This window comes from Schistocerca gregaria, chromosome 4 (assembly GCF_023897955.1).
Source record: "Schistocerca gregaria isolate iqSchGreg1 chromosome 4, iqSchGreg1.2, whole genome shotgun sequence".
NCBI lineage: Eukaryota > Metazoa > Arthropoda > Insecta > Orthoptera > Acrididae > Schistocerca > Schistocerca gregaria.
This window is the reverse complement of record NC_064923.1, coordinates 680997686-681019356: the sequence shown is the minus strand read 5'-3', so window position 1 is coordinate 681019356 and position 21671 is coordinate 680997686.

Here is a 21671-nt window from a genome sequence, read left to right as displayed (position 1 = left end):
ATTAAGAAGTCCTCCCAAACACTTAACCTTAGTTCCATGAAAAAGAGTCGCAATGATACAGAATTCTTAAATTTGTATCATAGATACCAAACGATCTTTGGGAAGGTACTGATTCCTGCAAAAAAATCATTTAATGACAAAATTATATATAATGCAGAGAATAAAAGCAAAGCAGCCTGGGATGTTATAAAAAAGGAAATGGGGAGAGGCAAAGATACGCAGAATAACATACTGCCAAGGGAGGAGGATAAGGAAATAAATGATCCACAACACTTAGCAAACAATGTAAATGAGCATTTTTCAAGTTTTGCAGAGAAGTTACAGCAAAAATTCCCCAAAAAATATAACACCTGTAAATAATGTTACACTAAATACAATGATGTCACTTACAACTATAGAGAATGAATTCAAAAAACTGTTCAAAAACTAAAAGATAAATTGTCAGTAGGCTTAGATGAAGTACCAATGTGTGTACTGAAACAATGCATAGAGATTATACAAGGTCGCGTAACAAATATAATATATGAATCCTTCACATCTGGGACATTTCCAAAACAGGCAAGAGTTGTGCCTTTGCTCAATAAAGGTAATGCAGAAGACATAGAAAATGACTAGCCCATTTCCCTGCTGTCATCATTCTCAAAAATAATAGAAGCAATTATGAAAGACAGATTAATGAATTACCTGAATAAATACAATCTTTTAAGCGAATCACAGTTGGGTTTCTGAAGTGGCAAAAATAATGAGTCAGCCATAGTAGAATTCACAAAAGTTGTACTTGATGCTCTTGATAAAGATGAGAGTGTCACAGGCATATTTTTAGATTTTTCCAAGGCCTTTGATACAGCTGACCACAAGATTCTATGAAATAAATTAGGAGCATAAGGAATAAGAGATGTAGCTAATGACTGGTTTCGATCATTCCTAGCAGACAGGGTACAAAGAGCAGAGATACCACACACTTCAAATAGATCTAAACATTTAGTAAAACACTTATCACAATACATAAATATAGGAGTTGTGCAAGATACTGTATTAGACCAGTACTATTCCTGATATACATCAATGACTTTCCCAGTACTGTCCCTCATGGTGAAAAAATTCTCTTCACTGATCACAGCAATATTATAGTCTCTGAGAAAACAAGAGAACTCCTTGCATAGAAAGCAAATGAAGCTCTCAATGAAGTTTAAGTTCGGTCAATAAGCAATAAAGTGCCATTGAACATGCCACGAATTTCAGTTTGAAGAGGGAAAATGACAATGTGAAATAAAATGTAGATGGCAACTCTATAGACTGTGCAACAAATCCAAAATTTCTCATATTGAATATTGATTCTCAGCTGAAGTGGTGTGAACACACAAAGGTACTTACAAACAGAATGTTATCAGAATGTTATGTCCTTAGCATCGTATCATCAGTGTGTAACATGCAGTGCCTTTTAGTTATGTACTAGTCATATGTACACTCAAATCTTAGCTATGGCATTCTTTTTGGGGGAAAAATATGCACAAAACATGAACACATTTTTCAAACTCTAAAAAAAGAGCCATAAGAATTATAACAAAAAATTGTAGTCAAGCTCATTATAAAGATCTGTTCAAAACACTGCTCCATGTGAATACATTTGCCAGTCAGTTGTACACATCAAAAATAACATTGTTAATTACTGCACAAACCTGTCCATGACCATGGGACAAGAAATAGGCTCAACTTGAATTTGCGTAGAAAAAATAAATATAAAATTCAAAACAGCATTTGCCACCAAGGAATAAAACTATACACTAAATTACAGAAAGAGATAAAAGAGCTGGCTGGGTTGGCCAGGTGGTTCTAGGCGCTACAGTCTGGAACCACACAACCACTATGGTCGCAGGTTCGAATCCTGCCTTAGGCATGGATGGGTGTGATGTCCTTAGGTTAGTTAGGTTTAAGTAGTTGTAAGTTCTAGCGGACTAATGACCTCAGAAGTTAAGTCTCATAATACTCAGAGCCATTTGAACCATTTTTGAGACAAAAGAAATTGCAAAAATACACTTATTTAAAAAGTCAGTTGAAAAGTACCTGTTATGTAATAGATTTTATACATTGAAGGATTGCTTAACGGAGTAGGGGATTGGTGAAATAAAGTTATACAAATAAAAAATAATAATGATTGTAATACATCCAACATTCCACACAACACCTTCACACTATGCTTTTTTTTCCTTTTCTAGAAAAACTTACCCCCAAGCTATGCACTGCACAATACTAACACCTCTTCCTCTCTCTTAGCTAAACATCTCACTCATTATAGAAAATGACCCAGAGATCACCAGTGTCCTTTTTTTTGTGCAGTGGGTGAAGTGTTATGAAAAAATGTATGTATAGTATGTGCAATGACTGATAATGAGATATGAGTAAACAGTGTGGCATTACATTACTTAATAACAGAATCTTCCATCAGTTCTTGGTAGAACAACATGATAACAATAAGTGAAAAGCACCAGTTTGCTTTTGTTCTACAATATTACTTTTATTGCTAACCGGTTTACTGAGTATTATCACCAAAGAAGTTAAATGTTAGCAGACAACATCGTAAGAGAAGTAACACATCTAGAGTGAAGTAGAAACACACAGTGAGTAACATCTTTGCAATGAAATGGTAAAAACTGAACAGTACATAAATAACAATGGAGCTGACAGGAAAACCTTTAGCACAAAATAGGAATCTCATGCCTACATAACAGTTTCTATTAATAAAAAAACTAATAAAATAAGATAAAAATAGTACTAGACAAGGCTGCATCAAGAGGTGTGAAACATGGAGAGTGATACACAACCATTTTCCTGTAGTCATTAATTTGTTTTATTTGTTGCAGTTGTCTTTGCGTTCCACATAGGCTGTAGTTTCAATAGCAAAGGGTTTCCTTTTAAATTGTACTTGTATTACTGTCCATGTTTAACTCCCCTTGTAGTTGTCTCATCAAATAGTGTTCATATTTTCTTTGCTCATATTATTTAATGCAATCTGGTACACAGCCACTATTTTGATTATAATGTTAATGTTAAAATGCAGTACCACCACACTCTCAAACTGTAGGTTCCCTCAAACACCTCAATTTTCCTGCATTAATTAATTTCTGTTTATCTTATTGATATTTCTTAAGTTCCTCATGTATTCTGTATTTACATTGACAACTGTCTCTTCTTTTTTAATTGGTTGTGTATCACTCTCCATGTTTCACACCTTTTGATGCAGCCTTGTCTAGTACTATTTTTATCTTATTTTATTAGTTTTTTTTATTAATAGAAACTGTTATGTAGGCACGCTATTCCTATTTTGTGCTAAAGGTTTTCCTGTCAACTCCATTGTTATTTATGTACTGTTCAGTTTTTACCATTTCATTGCAAAGATGTTACTCACTGTGTGTTTCTACTTCACTCTGGATGTGTTACTTCTCTTCCAATGTTGTCTGTTAAAATTTAACTTCTTTGGTTATAATACACAGTAAATGTCCGAAGATGGCCTTGTAAGCCGAAAACTGGTTAGCAATAAAAGTAATATTGTAGAACAACAGCAAACTGGTGCCTTTCATTTATTATTATTTAATAAGTTATTTGTGAAAAAAGTATTGCATACTGCAAGTAAACACTAACTAGAAGTCGTTAAATGTATATGTATACTAATTAGCATAAGGTAAGAGCAGGACAGATGATGCAGGAGGACAGACACTGTACTTCCAAGAAATTCGTCAGCAGACACTGTTGTGTGCGCGACGCTCATTGTTGTTGTACCCCGCTGGTGAGATCAGTTTACTTCCAATTTTTTGTACTTCAGGAGCTGAAAATAGAGGAGAAATTTAAGAAAATAGCATTTTGAGGCCAAGGTAAGCCAAGGAAATTTTTCACGATTCCTTTTTAATACTATGTACTAGTAGATACGCGCCTAGTAGCTTATAACTTATATTTAGATTGTGCAGTAGAAACATTCTAGGTTATGTCGGTCGAATAATGGCTTCTTCCGATAACATCTTTGGTGAAAAGGAAGGTGCGGCATCTGTCCCTATAAAAACTGACAGCATTGCTGTGCGACAGATGCCGCAATGCTAACAGGAGTCCAAACGTTTTTGTTTTTCACAAAAATGCCGAGAAAACGCATTAGGACAACAGACAGGGGAAAATGGACTGCACAAGATTGATTAGAGGCAGTGAAACTAGTCGAAGAGGGAGGTTATTCTAAAAGGAAAGCAGCTCGAATTGAAAATATACCAGAACGAACATTAAGGAGAAGACTTGATATGCACAATTTGAAGAAAGCAGGGTGTGGACCATCATCATACTTGGGTGAAGATGAAGAAAGGAAATTAGTTGTTCATATAAGGAAACTACAATCATCTGGCTTTGCTCCCAAACCGTCAGACGTCAGGCAAATAGCTTTCAATTTAGCTGATGAGATACGACTGAACTACAAATTCAACAAGGAAAGGAAACTTGCAGGGAAACATTGGTTCCTCTCATTTTTAGAGCGCAATGAGGGCTTAAGTATCAGAAAACCGCAAGGGCTTTCTGTAGCCAGATCGATTGGAATGAACAGGGACAAAGCCAATTCTTACTTTGATCTGTTAACACAAACGTTGACCGAAAATGAGCTTTTGGACAAACAAGGTAGTATCTACAACGTAGACGAAACGGGTCTACATTTGAACAATGAGCAGGGTAAGGTTGTTGAGGCAATAGGAAGCAGGGATGTCCATGTCATTACTTCTGCTGAAATGGCAAGGGAAATTTCTTACAACCTTACTGCATTTACAAAGGAGTGAATAAAAAACAAGACGCTGAAGATAACATGCCTCCAGGATGAGTTGTTGTTATGAGGAGAGAATCCCCTTATGTCAATAATGATATTTTCTTGGATTGGTTCAAAAACTATTTCCTTCCTAGAAAGGCGCCTGGCCTTGCTCTGCTTCTGTTAGATGGTCATACCTCTGATATCAATTGTGTCACCCATTTGGATATAGCTGTTGAAAATGAAGTCTCAATAATTTCTTTGCCTAGCCACACGATACCCTTTTACAGTCACTAGACCGATCATTTTTCAAGCCGCTGAAATCCTACTTTAAAGAGGCTTGTCGGTCATGGATTGTAGGTAATGCAAGCAAAGATGGAAGAATTACAAGGCAGCATAGAAGAGTTGCTCTTCAAAGCATGGACTCGTGCTGCCACTGTCCAGATTGGTGTATCTGGATTTAGAGCTATTGGAATTATCCCACTTGATGGAGCAGTAATTCCAAACCATTCAGTGATTCAGACATTCAGTGTGTAGGATGTTCTAGCATAAGTCATGCACTCTCTATGAGAACATGTATCGTTTGTGAGGACGACTTAAAAATAAACTTGAAAAACAAAAATCAAAGTGTATGTCACTTTCAGTGTATTTTCCCATTGGCCATCTGTCCCTGCCTTCTGCGGAATCTTGCCCACCACTTACTAATTAATTGAAATTTACAAACCTTTGTACATCATAAGAATGTTCTTTTGTTATAAAGTTTTTGTAATGTGATGGTATCTATAACAAAATACAATGTTCAAACCATCAATCTTGCTTAATTTATTGCGATTTAAGTGTTTATATATTGATAAAAATTAATTTGAAAAAATGTGCAGCCCCTGTCCCGCCTTTTCCTTATTTTAAATTGGTCTAAACTCGTAAATACTTTGACATGTCCTTTCTCCTTGTAAAAAAGATATCTACGGATGAATGAGGCTATTACTAGTACTAGTACTACTTTCATGCCCCCCTACTCTCATAAATGCCATCTGGCTTCTGTATAAATTGTAAATAGCCTTTCGCTCCCTCTATTTTATCCCTGCCACTTTTAGAATTTGAAAGAGAGTATTGCAGTCAACATTGTCAAAAGCACTCTCCACATCTACGAATGCTAGAAACGCAGGTTTGCCTCTTCTTAATCTGTCTTCTAAGATACGTCATAGGGTCAATATTGCCTCGCATGCTCCAACATTTCTGCGGAATCCAAACTGATCTTCCTCAAGTTCGGCTTGAAGGGTCTCTGTTGGATTCCTTTCATGTTAATTACTTAAACCTGTTGTTATTTACATGTGTAAAGTTGATGCATTAAGTTGTTCTGAAAGTCGTGCTGATATTCAAGATAATAAAAGCGGGTTAAAAGCTGTGAGCTATCTGGGGAAGTTATTCTTGCATTACTGCGCAACTGTTTCACCATGTATCCAGTCTAATTTACCAAATTGCCAACCAGACTAACATATATATATATATATATATATATATATATATATATATATATATATATATATATATATATATATATTCGCATTTAAGATTGATGACCTTAGAGTTACGGATCATCAACATGTGGTTGGACTGATCATTGTTCCGTTAAAATTTCAGCATATTAAACTTGATTCATAACTAAACTGGTGCCTTATATAGGAGTGTGAAAATGTGAGTTTGTAATCTTACAGAACACATCAAATATGGAGCCAAGATTGGGAGGCTGCGTACAACACTGCATTCATAAAACAACACATGAAGAACGTTGAAACATATCCAAGAGGAAATTAACCACAACCAGCCGGTTCAGTTTTCACCCAAAGAAGTTACGGTCGTCGCGCAATCCTGTCCATCATGAAATCACCACACACTGGTATACTAAATTCATACTAATTGTCTCTGAAATCTTCTCGAAAAGAATGGCTGAGGGCTACTTTCATGATTACACCACATGCTTCACGTGGTCAACTTGGTTTACACAAAGAGTGCAAGACCACAATAATTTTGATAATTAAAATAAACTACATCGAAATGCAATTTACAAAAGACAAACCTTGAACTGGTTACTATCGTCATACTATTAACCTGATGGGTCAAACAATTATATAGCACATGGTACTGGTCTCACAAAGTATACCCCACGTGGGTTGAACATAAAGAAAAGTTGCTATCCTGAAAAATATTGTCAAGACTAGACATTATAATCTCACGCACATTCGAATTTAAGACTGATGATCTTAGAGTTACGGATCATCAACATGTCGTTGCACTTTGCTCACAAAGTAGTGACAAAGCAACTACTGGAGGATATTCCGAACTTCACACTCGAATTACGCTGCATTGCAATTTAAGATAACATAAGATACTTTAGATCTGAACCTGAAACAAAGGTTATTAAATTTTCAGTTAGGGTGAACTTAAGTAATCCATTGTCCTACGGACTTAGCAGAGACATGCTTAGCCAGAGATCTTGCCACTTCAGACGCTCGCTGCAGACAGACTGGCGTGGGCCCCTACCGAGGGTGCCTCACGGATACAGTTGGAAGTGACCAGAGAGGCAGCTTCCTATACCAACATGACAAGGGACGGACAGGACCATACCAAGAACAGAAACCTCTTTGCTTTTAGAAAGTGTAGCTACCTGTTCTGACGTTGGTCCTACTGTTCTTTAGCAGGCTTGTCTGCTACCATCAAGCATGTGACTTGAAATACATTTCCTCATTCATCCTTTCACACAGAAGGGAAGTGGGATGACAGTATCTTATCATATACACTATATAAAAGAAAGCGGATCTAGGTTCCAGATGAGACTGCGTGACATGAATTACATATGAAATGTGTTTTAAAGTGTAGTAGTGTGACAGATCGCTCTTTTTCGTGTGTAAAAGTAACACGTTTCACTGCTCAGACTCGTCCCAGATGGAGTCAGAAACGCCACAGTAAGTTTAGAAGTGGAATGTATGCCATAAATGACAACAGATTTAAGAAACTAACATGAAAGGAATCCAACACAGACCTTTCAGGCTTCTACCAGTTTTTTCATTCGTCTGTAAAGAATTCGTGTTAGTATTTTGCAGCCTTGACTTATTAAATTGATACTTTGGTAATTTACACATGTGTCGACACTTGCTTTCTTTGCGAATGGAATTATTATGTTCTTCTTCTAAAGTTTGAGGGTATTTCACCTGTCTCATACATCTTACTCACCAGCTGGTAGAGTTTTTTCAGTGCTGGCTAACCCAAGCCTATCAGTAGTTCTAATGGAATGTTGTCTACTCCTGGGGCCTTGTTTCGACTTAGGTCTTTCAGTGGTCTGCAAACTCTTCACACAGTATCATATCTCCCATTTCACCTTCATCTAAATCCTCTTCCAGTTCTATAATATTGTCCTCAAGTACATCGCCATTGTATAGACGCTCTATACACTCCTTCCATCTTTCTGCTTTCCTGTCTTTGCTTAGGACTGGTTTTCCATCTGAGCTCTTGATATTCATACAGGTGATTCTCTTTTCTACAAAGTTGACTTTAATTTTCCTGTAGGCAGTATCTGTCTTACCCCTTATGATATATGCCTCTGCTTCCTTACATTTGTCCTCTAGCCATTCTTGCTTAGACATTTTGCACTTCTTGTCAGTCTCATTCTTAAGACGTTTGTATTTCTTTTTGCCCCATGATTATTAAATTTCATTTTCCTTAACTTCACTGATTCCCACTATATCTAGCGTTAACCTATCCATTTCCCTTTTTAAATTTTCTAACCTATCTGCCAAGTTATGGGATCCGATGTTCCATGTTCCGATCCGTAGAACGCCAGTTTTCTTTCCCCTGATAATGATGTCATCCTGCGTAGTCCCCGCCAGGAGATCCGAATGGGGGACTATTTTACCTCTGGAATATTTTACCCAAGAAGACGCCGTCGTCATTTAACCATACAGTAAATCTGCATGCCCTCGGGAAAAATTACAGCTGTAGTTTCCCCTTGCTTTCAGCCGTTCGCAGTACCAGCACAGCAAGGCCGTTTTGGTTATTGTTACAAGGCCAGATCAGTCAATCTCCCAGACTGTTGCCCCTGCAACTACTGAAAAGGCTGCTGCACCTCTTCAGAAACCACACATGTTTCTGGCCTCTGAACAGATACACCTCCATTGTCGTTGGACCTATGGTACGGCTATCTGGATCGCGGAGGCCCGAAAACATCCCCACCAAAGGCAAGGTCCATTGTTAATATGGTTCATGGAGGGGACAAAGAAGGTATGGAAAAAATTAGATATGTATTCCAGTTCAAGAACATGTCTACAAAGAAGGTATGATCTTGAATTTTAATACAGATCTGATATTTTCCGTAAAATATCTGTTATTTGGCTTTAACAATTATTTCTGCTCTTTCTTGAAAAGATTCTAGCTAAGCTTGTTCAGGAAGTGTAATTTTACCTTTTATTTCGTGCACAGCATTTTTATTTATAGCACTCCACATCTTACTGGGTTTACACTACTAACTGTTATTCTTCACATTGTTGTGGACTTTGCGTATAGAACTTTTCTTTTACAACTTCTACAAACGAATTATCGTTAAATTTTGTTGTTCCATTGGTTTTATCTCTGCCAACGGCTGTTCTGTACCTAGGTACACAAAACTCAGTCCTGCGCATTTAGATACGACATAAGCATTCTTTCTTATCAGACAACTTGGAAACGTATCTTTATTAAAAGGTTTTTCTTGTATTTTTGAATGTAGTAAACGTTCTCGATTTCTGCTACATCACAGTGCCTGTGTTATGACGCTGTACTGTGCAATGTCTTTCAGACATGCATCCACGTCTGAAGGTCATTGCACAGCACGTAATCAAAACACAGGCACTGCAGTGCAGCGTTTCATGCCACGACAAGGCCGCGAAAATAATCACAAGTCCCTCCATGTGCAGGAATCACAGCAATTGTCCGAGTACATGACACAGACTCACCGTGACGTATGGAGGACTGGGTGGGTTCTGGAGGCGTGCAGAGGCTATTAAGTTGACCACTCGCATGAAGAGGGAAATCCGGGTGCGAGTACAACTCCGGTACAAATTTTCACTGTCGCCGGTACATTGTGCAGCTGAAATTCGGTCATATTCGCAATTACGAATTCATTTCTTGTTCTCGATTTCAGTGATTTCGCCTAGTGCTCCAATACATGATCAACTTCAATTGCTGTTTGCTATAAATGCAGATATTTTAAATTCACAATTTGTAGGCAGATTTTGCCACACACTGTATTTAAAGCAGTCTGTAAACCTTGTCTGCGCAACTGCTATAGATTCTTTAATTTCCCAACTGCAGTTTACATTCTGACTTTATGGCAGTCGTTTTCGTCATATTCTTCAGTTTTCGGTTCTTCTGTTTCATCCATTTCCAGTTTTACTCGATAATACACAAACGCATTGTCTATATTATGGGAGTAATTTCTTTAATAGGATATGGCTTAAGTCTCTTTGACAAATTGGTTCTTTTTCTTAGGACTTGTGTAATAACATTATGGGAACCAGATCTACTTCGGAAGTATCTATATTTGATGGTATTGTCGAGAACAATGCTCTGGACTGAGAGCAAAACGTTTCGATTGGTCTAATCTTAGCAATACCAAGGCATTTTCCATAATCCGTATAACAAAGGGAGGGGCAGGAGGGTACTTTTTGCCGACCTTAAAATATTTGAAAAATACAAAATTAGTTAAGTTTTATTGTTATTTTAATAGCATACTTTTTGAAGAGGTGTTAATATGTTTGCAGGGTCCAGAATATGAAAATATCTTTTACCACACTATTATCAACATAGTTACAATAAAATGTACTGCCAATAGAGTGTGGGTACTTTATGCTAAGCCTAAAAAAAGTTAAGAAATGCAAATTTCGTGAATTGTTGTTGACTTTTACTCCGAGCATAATTTTGAAGATCTAGTGATGTGTAAGGAAGTCCCTGAACCTGGAAATGTTGAACATGACGTTCATCGAGGAAAGATATTTCCCATTATAACTTGAATTTTTTGGTTAAATTTCACTGTAAAATCTAAAACAAAAAAAGAAAGTAATCGTATAAAATAATTCATCCCCTTTCGGTACTTTGAAGATTAATATAGCACTTATGTGTGATGCTTACATCATCCGCCGCTCGGGATTAGCCGAGCGGTCTGGGGCGCTGCAGTCATGGACTGTACGGCCGGTCCCGGCGGATGTTCGAGTCCTCCCTCGGGCATGGGTGTGTGTGTTTGTCCTTAGGATAATTTAGCTTAAGTAGTGTGTAAACTTATGGACTAATGACCTTAGCAGTTAAGTCCCACAATATTTCACACACATTTGAACATTTTTACATCATCCTTGTTGGCGTCACTGTTAAGAATATCCACATAGTTTACAGGTAGATAATTAAAACTATATGCAAAAAGAACATAATTTATAAGCTTTTCTCACCCACGAGTGTCCAGAAAACTTAATTATACAACAGTCAAAATTCGGGTATTCGTAATACCCCAGTAAACAAACTGCTGAATGTTATTAAACAACACACAGCAGCTTTCTGAGAGTTGTTCGTCAGCTGACACCACATGGATGTGGTTGGGGCTGAGTACAGTGCAGCGTATTCTAATGTTGCTTGTGAGAGTTAGAACACTTGAAGAGTCTTGCACAAAGTCAAACACATGATCCATTTTGTTGTTGTATAGTGTAATCTTCAGTCTGGTAGTATCATGTTCTTTAGGCAAGGACGATGTAAAAATTACTAGCATTCGCACGTCTGAACACTTTATAGAATCTGTAATGTTGTTACTGATAACTTTCTTCACTCCGGCTTGCCATTTGACAAATAAGTTCATTATACATCTTCAGTCTACTGTTGGAGGTCATTCACATGAAGTAGTTATTACAACTGTCTTATAACTGTCGACAATCACCTTGCTGTTTCTCTGGCAATCTTCTCCCATGCAGAAGTCGTTTGATATTAGGTGGTTACACACCTCATTTAATTAAAACTCCCTGAAACATCTTGCATTACATCCACATCCAAAAGGTAATATTGTTGCCCACAAGTAGCTGCTACAGTGTTACCGGCTACTCTTATATTAGAACAACCATTTTAATGTTTGCTAATTCCACTTTATATGGTATAGCCGCAGATTTTTATATTTCTTCGAAACGACTTTCACTACTTTCTTGCTGATTCTCCTAGTTTTCCTCTTACTGCCAATCTGTTGTTCCTGTGTAGAAGAAGAGGCAGCTTCACCTTGACATTATATCTAATAGTGACAAACTTGGAGAATTTACCACATAGAAAAGAGTTAAATGATCCACACATCTCTTTCTTTATCATTACAGACCATACTATCTCTAATTGTTCTTGACTGTCCACTTGATCATTGATTTTAAGTATCGTAGTGTTATTGCAAAACGGTTCTGTAATAGGTGTAAACACATTTAAATTAACAAGTTTGTTTGTGTGCCCATCCTCCGCAGCAGGTGAACAGTGTGAGGAAGGTCAGAACACAAAGCTGTGATTATATGGCAGTGATAAAAGTGGTAGTGCGATCTCCAGACCAGATGTGAGGAAACGCAGATCAGCAAGTCATCCCACTTATGATGCCTTAGAACGGGAGAAGGCGAAACGTGTTTGGGATAAATAAAGTAACTAGCAGCAGAAAAAGGCAGTTTTATTTAAAAAACAAACATTTAAATTCTTCTTGCTAAGGAGCACGTCATTTTCGATGTAACTTTATGTTGCTGTGTCAGTCGGACGAGTGTGCAGGTTCTCTGGTAATAGCCACAACTGAAAGTGTTCATCGGTTCGTCTCGTCTTCCTCCGTAATAGCTGAGATACGTTTAGGACTTTGGAGGAATCCATGTCGACACTCGCAGCTACCACGGAAGACCAGCCTAAGCTGTCTGGTCGCCTTTTATACTCAAAAAACCCGCGTTCATAGCACTTACGGTCACGCGATCTTCTCGTTAGCCTTCTAAATACGTTTGTATTTGCAGTCCAGTTATAAACTCCTACTGCAATTGCGCTACTTTGTATGTTGCTTTCCCACGGAGCCCCGCACTTGTCCTGAGTAGGTTCGGGATGGTGTTAGAACGTCGTTCAAAGGTGGACTTGTCAGTGACAGAATAATGTTCGGAACGGATTCACTGACCTTAAATCAAGGGTTGTGTTCGACCCGGATCCACTAACATCAGGCCCAGGATATTTTTGGGGTAGGTCTTCACGCATTTCGTTTTTGTATGTCCATCTTTGTGACTGGAGGTCTGGGGGATTTCTACGGTTCACTTATATAAGAAAATGAAACACCTGAAGCCGTCCTTCTGATGTCATTTATGGTATGGTTACCATGTTCGGTGCTTCAGTGCACAGTCTTCAGGCCTTAGCTGATGCCGAGCGGGTATACAGATGGTGTTATCCCTCTCGTCAGGCCCTCGTCACACGACATTTCATTTCATTTACCATCTAAAGCCTGAAGATGGTGCACTGAAGCACTGAAACTGGTAGCCACACAATAGATAACATCAAAAGGATGGCTGTAGGTGTTTCATTTCCCACACATTACGTCCAGGATAGAGTCTGAAGTTGAATCAACCTGAATTAAGTATGGAGTAGCATCCAAATGTCGTTGATCCTACAGCAGGTCCAATTTAGTATCTGGAAGTGGATACATCCATATATGTTCCCCAGGAGTTTCTACCCCATTATATCTGGGAGAAGAGGTGTAGAGAGTAGGCAATACCGAGGAATAGCGACATTCAAAAAATAGCAATTGAACTGAGAGTTTACAATTGAACTGCAAGTACAACCATATTTAGAAGCCACGACAGAAGATAGCATGACCGGAATGCCACCCTCTTTGATCTTTAGAGTATTAAAGGAGGCCTGACAGCCACAACTGATCAATCTTGTCAGGTAGCTCCAATTGTCAACTTGGATTCCTCAAAGTGCTAAACATCTCTCAGCGATTAGGGACGTAGAGAAGATCGACTGACGAATGCTTTCGTTTTTGGTTGTTACTGGAGAACCTGCGCACTCTTGCACGGTCACTGGCAACATAAATTACACGAAAATTAAAATGTTCCTTAGTGAGAAGAATTTTAATGTGTTCACGTTGAAACATTCCCTTTGAAAAATTATACAAGACTGTGCTTAAACTGACACACAATATTTTTAGCGCAACGCAATCTGACTTTCAAAAATCCCTACAAAAGAATGGCCCTGACTAACATTAACCTATACGTTTCACAAATCACTTACCTCACAAAAATCTTTGTTACTCGAACTACTGCAATACAGCGAGCGCCACTACTGCCAGCTAAATAAAAGATTCAAACTACTGAAGGCACTAACTACTGACAGGCATAGTAAGCAAATGAAAGATTTTGATAGAGAAGAAACAATGTATTTACTTAATATTGTTCAAAAGTCATATATATATACGCTACACGCTGTTAACATCCAGCTGCCCAACACTACAATGGCAGACAACAATGCAAACTAGCCACAGACTGCACACAGCACAACCAGTGATTTTCATACAGAGTGCTACGTGGCGTTACCAATAAGAAAACCTAAACAGCCTACTTACAACGTCTATTACAGATCCGTTTTGCGCTAACACTGTGGTAGTTATAATCTGTGATCTAGTGCACTGTCAAGAACATATAGTGATGGGTTGGTCAATAATGATAAAGAAGGAGATGTGAAGGTCAGTTAACTATCACCTAGCCGGCCGTTGTGGCCGAGCGGTTCTAGGCGCTTCAGTCCGGAACCGCGCTGCTGCTACGGTCACAGGTTCGAATCCTGTCTCGGGCATGGGTGTGTGTAATGTCCTTAGGTTAGTTAGGTTTAAGTAGTTCTAAGTCTAGGGGACTGGTGACCTCATAAGTTAAGTGCCATAGTGCTCAGAGCTATTTCAACCATTTTGAACTATCACCTACAGAGTAAATTCTCCAAGTTTGCCACTGCAAGAACATTGTGAAAAGGCGAAGCTATCTTTTCTCCAAGATGGGAACGATAGTGTGACAGCAGTACGTACACTAGAAAAAAATCAGCAAGGAAGCACTGGAACCCATTTCCAAGACATATGGTTACACCATATTGTGGAATCAGCCGACGTTAAAATGGTTGCTCTAATGGAACTGCTGCCTGGAAATCTGCAGCAGCCACGTGTAGACGACTATTACCTTTTGGATTTAAATATAAGGCAAGATGTACCAGATAGGGTTGATAGAAGAGATAGAGAAGATCCAACGGAGAGCAGCGCGCTTCGTTACAGGATCATTTAGTAATCGCAAAAGCGTTACGGAGATGACAGATAAATTCCAGTGGAAGACTCTGCAGGAGAGACGCTCAGTATCTCTGTTCGGGCTTTTGTTGAAGTTTCGACAACATACCGTCACTGAGGAGTCAAGCAGTATATTGCTCCCTCCTACGTATATCTCGCGAAGAGATCATGAGGATAAAATCAGAGAGATTAGAACCCACACAGAGGCATACCGACAATCTTCCTTTCTACGAACAATACGAGACTGGAATAGAAGGGCGAACCGATAGAGGTACTCAAGGTACCCTCCGCCACACACCGTCAGGTGCCTTGCGGAGTTTGGATGTAGATGTTGCACTGACTTTTAATAACATGAAGATAAGCGACTACCAAATATCAAACCACGGCTTCTACTTGGAAGGAGACTGTCATGGCAACAGCCATGTGACTATGGAAAACGATAAACTAGAATAGAGTGGTTAAAGTGGATGAACTCCAGTTGTAGAGTACAGGTGTTTGATAAATTTGTATTTCGAGTCACGCTCCCAGGAGCGAATATTATTTTTTGGTAAGTACGTGGACCAAGTCAGTTTCTGTGGACTTAATTTAAGGCCTTAGCGTTATGAGATACTCTGAGACACTGAGACACCCCTTTTCTAACTGCACCACGAAGAAATTATCCGAATGGGACTGAAGTCGTAGATCCTATGTATATGTACAAAACAACCAAAGATTACGACAGCAAAAAAATTTGATGATTTATTACAGAGAGAGAGCTTCACAAATTGATAGGTCAAAAACGCGTTGGTTCACCTCTGGCCCTTATGCTTGTTGTTATTTGGATTGTCGTTGATTGATAGAGTTGTTGGACGTCCTCATGTGGGATATTGTGTCAAATTCTATCCAATTGGAGCGATAGATCTTCAAAATCAATAGTTGAATGGAGGGCCTCATCCATAATACAGTACTCCAAATGGTCTGAACTGAGGAGAAATCCAGCAACCTTGCTGGCCAGGAAGGGGTTGGCAAGCATGAATACAACCAGTAGAAACATTATCTTGCTCTTTGTAATCCTAGGCTGTCTTGCCATGAAGTGCAACAAAACAGCGAGTGGAATATCGTCGTCACGCCGCTGTGCTATAAGTGCGCCGCGGATGGCAACCAAAGGGCTCCTGCCATTAAATGAAATGGCACTTCAGACCACCACTCGTGTCTGTCGGGCAGTATGGCGCGAGGCAGTCGGTTTTTTGGTATCCGGGGCGTCTGTAGACACGTATTCGTTGGTCGTCGGGGTTCAATTCGAAGAGGACCCACCACTGGAAACAATTGTACTCCAGTCGGTGAAATACCAGGCCGAAGGCGTCTGGAGTCAGCCCCGGACAGCGATGGGAGAGCAACCTGACTGTCGCCCTCCATACGGCACGACAATCGGGACTGATGGTCTGGGGTGTCATTTCATTTCATAGCAGGACCTCTCTGGCTGTGATCCGTAGCACGTTTGCAGCACAGCGGTACGTGGATGATATTCTGTTCCCCGACTTGTTGCCTTTCATGGCAAGCCATCCAGCACACAGTTATATTCTTTACTGCACAGTTATATTTTTTACTGCTTGTCTTCGTTTTTATCATACCCTACCTTGGTCAGCAGTGTAACCGGATCTCTCCTTAATTGGGAACGTTTGGAGCATAATGGGCAGAGCCCTCCAATAAGCTAGGGACTCTGACGATCTAACGCACCAACTGGACAGAACTACAATGTCCCTCAGGAGGACATCCAACTAGTCTATCAATCAGTGGCAGTCCGAGTAACTGCTGCATAAGGTCCTGACAAGGTCCAATGCGTCATTGACTTGCTAAATTTGTGCAGCTCTTTCGCTTAAATAAACCATCTAATTTTCTGAAGCAGTAGTCATTTGCTTGTCTATGCATGTACATCACATCTACTGATTTCGGTCGGATTCAGATAATTCCTTCGTGATGCGTCTTTTTATTTTGTCTCACTGTGTGTACCATCGTCCGAAATTCTGATCATGTGATCCCTCGCGGAATTTGTAGAAGCATTTATCAGTGAAGGACTGATAAGGACAGGTAGAATGTTAGAGCAGCAAGTCTTTCGATATGACTCGTAAGGATCGTTTATTCATTCTTGGTGGATGGTTTTCTTCACAACCTTTCTTTTGATACATTATAAACTGCGCTCCAACGTCAGTCAACTAATTATCAAAATATTTGTGCAACTGACTGTATCACTGTGGAATGAAGACATACACTATGTGATCAAAAGTATCCGGACACCCCAAAAACATACGTTTTGCATATTAGATGCATTGTGCTGCCACCTACTGCCGGTTACTTGAGAGCTAACATACCAAAGATGTTCAGGCTCACATGCGGTTCCTCTTTGTCGAAATGTCTTGGCTCAAACTCGTCTAGAGATTGAACCGCACGTGTCGCATTACACTTCCTAAATTAGACATTGTGACCCTTTCGTTAAATTGTCTGGCTGATGGCAAATTTGCGAAATACAAAATTAACGTAACACATAATAACAGTAATAATAATATCAGGAACTAAATTAACGACCCATAAATTATGTAGGCCACACAGTTGCGATTTGGTTAGAATAATGTTTATTCCGAAAGCAAACTAATAGCGAAAGTGGTCGTATTTAGAGTTACAGATACACTCGAGGGCATATTCATTTGACACAGTTCGATCATTGACAATGTCATCGTGAATTAAAAGTTCGATACTCCACTCCGTTAACGAAGCGAAAAGTTCACACCAGGCGCGCGGCTGCTCACCGCTCAGAGACTAAGTCTCGCGATACCACACTGCGCGAAACTTTCTAAGTCGTTTCACTTCCTAGCTGCCTAAATACCGATTGTCTGCTTTCGCGTCTCAGTCTGAACTGTACCCTTTGGTGTCTCCAGCCGAACTGTACTCTTTGGTGTCTAGACCAGAACTGCCCTCGGCCCGTCTCCAACCGCGTTTCCCACGCGCCGAACATCTTCGCTCAACTGACTTGTGCAGTTCCCTTGCCTGAAGCCGTCCATCTGATTGGCTATAGCTTATTCTACATTACTTTACATTTTAACATATTTAAATAATCAAAGGTTGGCCACTTTCACGTTCTAAATAAAGTAACAATAACATCCACTACATAACAAACGTTAAATTCTTTTACATCAAACCAGTACAATTCCCATCTTAACTTTGAATGTCACGGACAGTAGCCTTGCACCAGTGCGTTTTCTGATAAATAAATAAAGAGCAAAAGTAACTATTATGCACTAAACTTTGCAACAAATATTCTATTACCTAATGAGTCAATAAGGTGTCATGCTGTCATCCTTCAATGTGTTTTGTGTGGAGGAAATGATGATCTGACGCTTAACTGAAAATACTGACACTTTAAATTTACTGTATCTTTTAAACAAATAAAGTTACAGAGTTGATACTTAAACGTTTGTCATTTTAATGATGCGCTTCAATGTGAAATGTCGATTGTTAAGATCGACCAAAGCGTTCAGATTTTAGCATTTAGTACTTTGTTACAAAACTTGTTAGTCTCCCTTTAATAGTAAAACCTAAACTATTATAGATATGGTCAATATTCAAGTTTTATAGGGATCACCAAGAAAATTTGAGGAGGATGGGAAATTAAAATTACTATGGCTTGTTTCCCTGCATTCCTACAGAATTAAATAGTTTTCATAAATGTTTCCCGTTACGGCTGAACTTAGTCCGTCATATTTAACGCTGCTACGTCTTCTTGGCTACAAAAGCCTTCTACTGGGTTTCCCTATGACGTAGGTTCTCGTCTGTCTCACGCGCACACTACAGCGCTTAGGCCTCAATAGACAACAGACACCTGTGAGTTTCCCCATCCCGTGGTGAATCTGAGCCCTTTGTGGCATCCGGTTCTGGACGACAGGGTTCGTTTCACAATTCCTGAAGGCTGACTCTTTTGACCATATAATTAAATGAGAGAGCAATGCTCGTTAACTCACGTACTCCATATCAGCGACCTCACTATTCATTAGACATCATGAGAGAGCAGATTGGGCCGCCCTGTGGAACTCACGAACTTCAAACGTGGTCAGCTGTCACTTTCATCATACGTCTTTACGCGAGATTTCCACACTCCTAAACATCTCTAGGCAAACTGTTCCCGATAGTGAAGTGGGTACGTGAAGGGACACGTACTACACAAAAACGTACAGACCCACCACATCTGTTGACTGACAGAGACAGCCGACAGTCGAAGAGGGTCGCAGTGTGTGACAGGCAGACATCCGTCCAGACCATCACAATGAAATTCCAAACTGTATCATGATCCACTGCAGATACTATGAGAGCTAGGCGAGAGATGACAAAACTTGGATTTCATGGATGAGCAACTGCTCATAAGCCACACTTTACGCCGGTAAATGCCAATCGACGCCTCGCTTAGAGTAAGGAGCGAAAACATTCTTCGATTCAACAGTGGAAAAACGTTGTGTGAAGTGACGAATCACGGTACATAATGTGGCTATCCGATGGCAGGGTCTGGGTATGGCGAATGCCCGGTGAACGTCATCTGCCAGCGAGCATCGTGCCAATAGTAAAATTCGGAGGCAGTGATGCTATGGTATGGTCGGGTTTTTCACGGAGGGGACTTGCACCTCTCGTTTTTTTGCGTGGCACTATCACAGCACAGGCCTACATTGATGTTTTAAGCACCCTCTTGCTTCAGGGATGGCGACTGCACCTTTCTAGGCGATCGAGCACCTATTTATAATGCACGACCTGTGGCTGAGTGGTTACAAGACCATAACATCCCTTCAATGGACTGGCCTACACAGAGTCCTGACTTGAATCCTGTAGAACGCCATTGGGATGTTTTGGAACGCCGACTGCGTGCCGCGCCTCACCGACCGACATCGATATCTCTCCTCAGGGCAGGACTCCGTGAAGAACGGGCTGCCATTCCCCAAGAAACATTCCAACACCTGACTGAACGTGGAGTTGAAGCTATCATCAAGGCTAAGGGTGAGCCAACACCATATCGAACACCCGCTTTACCGACGGAGGGCGCCACGAACTTGTAGATCATTTTCAGCTATGTGTCCGGATACTTTTGATCACATAGTGTATGAGCATTTTATAATGGCTTGCTGAGAAGTTGAAGCTAGTTACATTACCATTACTATGACCTAATGAAGAATTTTTTTTTTCTTCTGTGGGTAGGAGGTGCATATGGCTCTTTTCTCGCTGTTGCTTCACTTATTCAACTCAGTTTCTCCAGACAGCTGTATCGCATATTTTATTTTGACGTGCGGTAAATGAAGAACTGAGTTTAAGGCTACATATTTACATCATCAGGTGCAAAATGGGTCGCAAAAATTGAATGATAATACCTAGAGACGTCAGAATGTAAGTCCGCAACTCGTGGTCTCACGGTCGCGTTCTCGCTTCCCGCGCACAGGGTGCCGGGTTCGATTCCAGGCGGATTCAGAGATTTGCACCTGCTTCGTGATGACAGAGTGTTTGTGTTGTCCTCATCATTTCATCATAATTCATGGAAGTGACGAGATTGGACAGAGCAGAGGTTGGGAATTTGTACGGGCGCAACTAATGGCGCGCGTTGAGCGCCCAACAAACCAAATATCATCATCATCAGAACGTAAGTTACACGAGCTGCCCCACACTAATTTAGGGTTACCACATTATCCACTTTTAAAAGAGGCCACCTGTCACTCATTCCCCCTTAACCCCCCCCCCCCCCACCAGATCTGGAAATTTTTCAGTATCATTCGGTATTTAGTATAGAATAAAAATTTACTGTTTTATTTACCATTCCAATTAATTTGAATCCTCGCCCTGGCAACAGTCGTGTAGGAAATTTATCGCATTTTTAGAAAATGTCTTGTAAATTTATTTTGCTGTGGTTTGTTTACTCTCAAGCCTGTCTTTTGCTGCACCGCGTCTCTTTACTCTTCATTTTCTCTTCGCTTTTGTGGAGACGCGGTAAACACGAGTAGCTTCCCAGTAATGTTTTCAGTGGAGCTACATATTGTGGGGGTCTAGACTGCCTAATACGTATATCGTTGCAGAAATCAAGATACTAAAAGATAACCCAAGAACAAGTTTAAAGTTTATTACAAAACTGAACTTCCTTTTCAGCGCCAGGATGGAACAGACGCAGAAGCAGAAAGCAACTATGTAAGTGAGTAATTTATTTTTATAGTCATGTGGTTACTTATTTGTCTGTTACTTAATTGTATGTCCTTATTTGTCTTTTGCACTGAAGCGCCAAGGAAACTGGAATAGGCACGCATATTCAAAAACAGAGATATGTAAACAGGCAGCGCCTATATAAGACGACAAGGGTCTGGCGTGGTTGTTAAATCGGTTACTGCTGATAGAATAGCAGGTTATCAAGATTTGAGTTTGGACGTGGTATTATATTCGGCGCACGAGTGATAGGTCACAGCATCTACGAGGTAGAGAGGAAGTGGACATTTTCCCGTACGACCATTTCACGAGTGTGCCGTGAATATCAGGAAACAGATAAAACATCAAATATTCGACATCTATGCGGCCGGAAAAAGATCCCCGAAG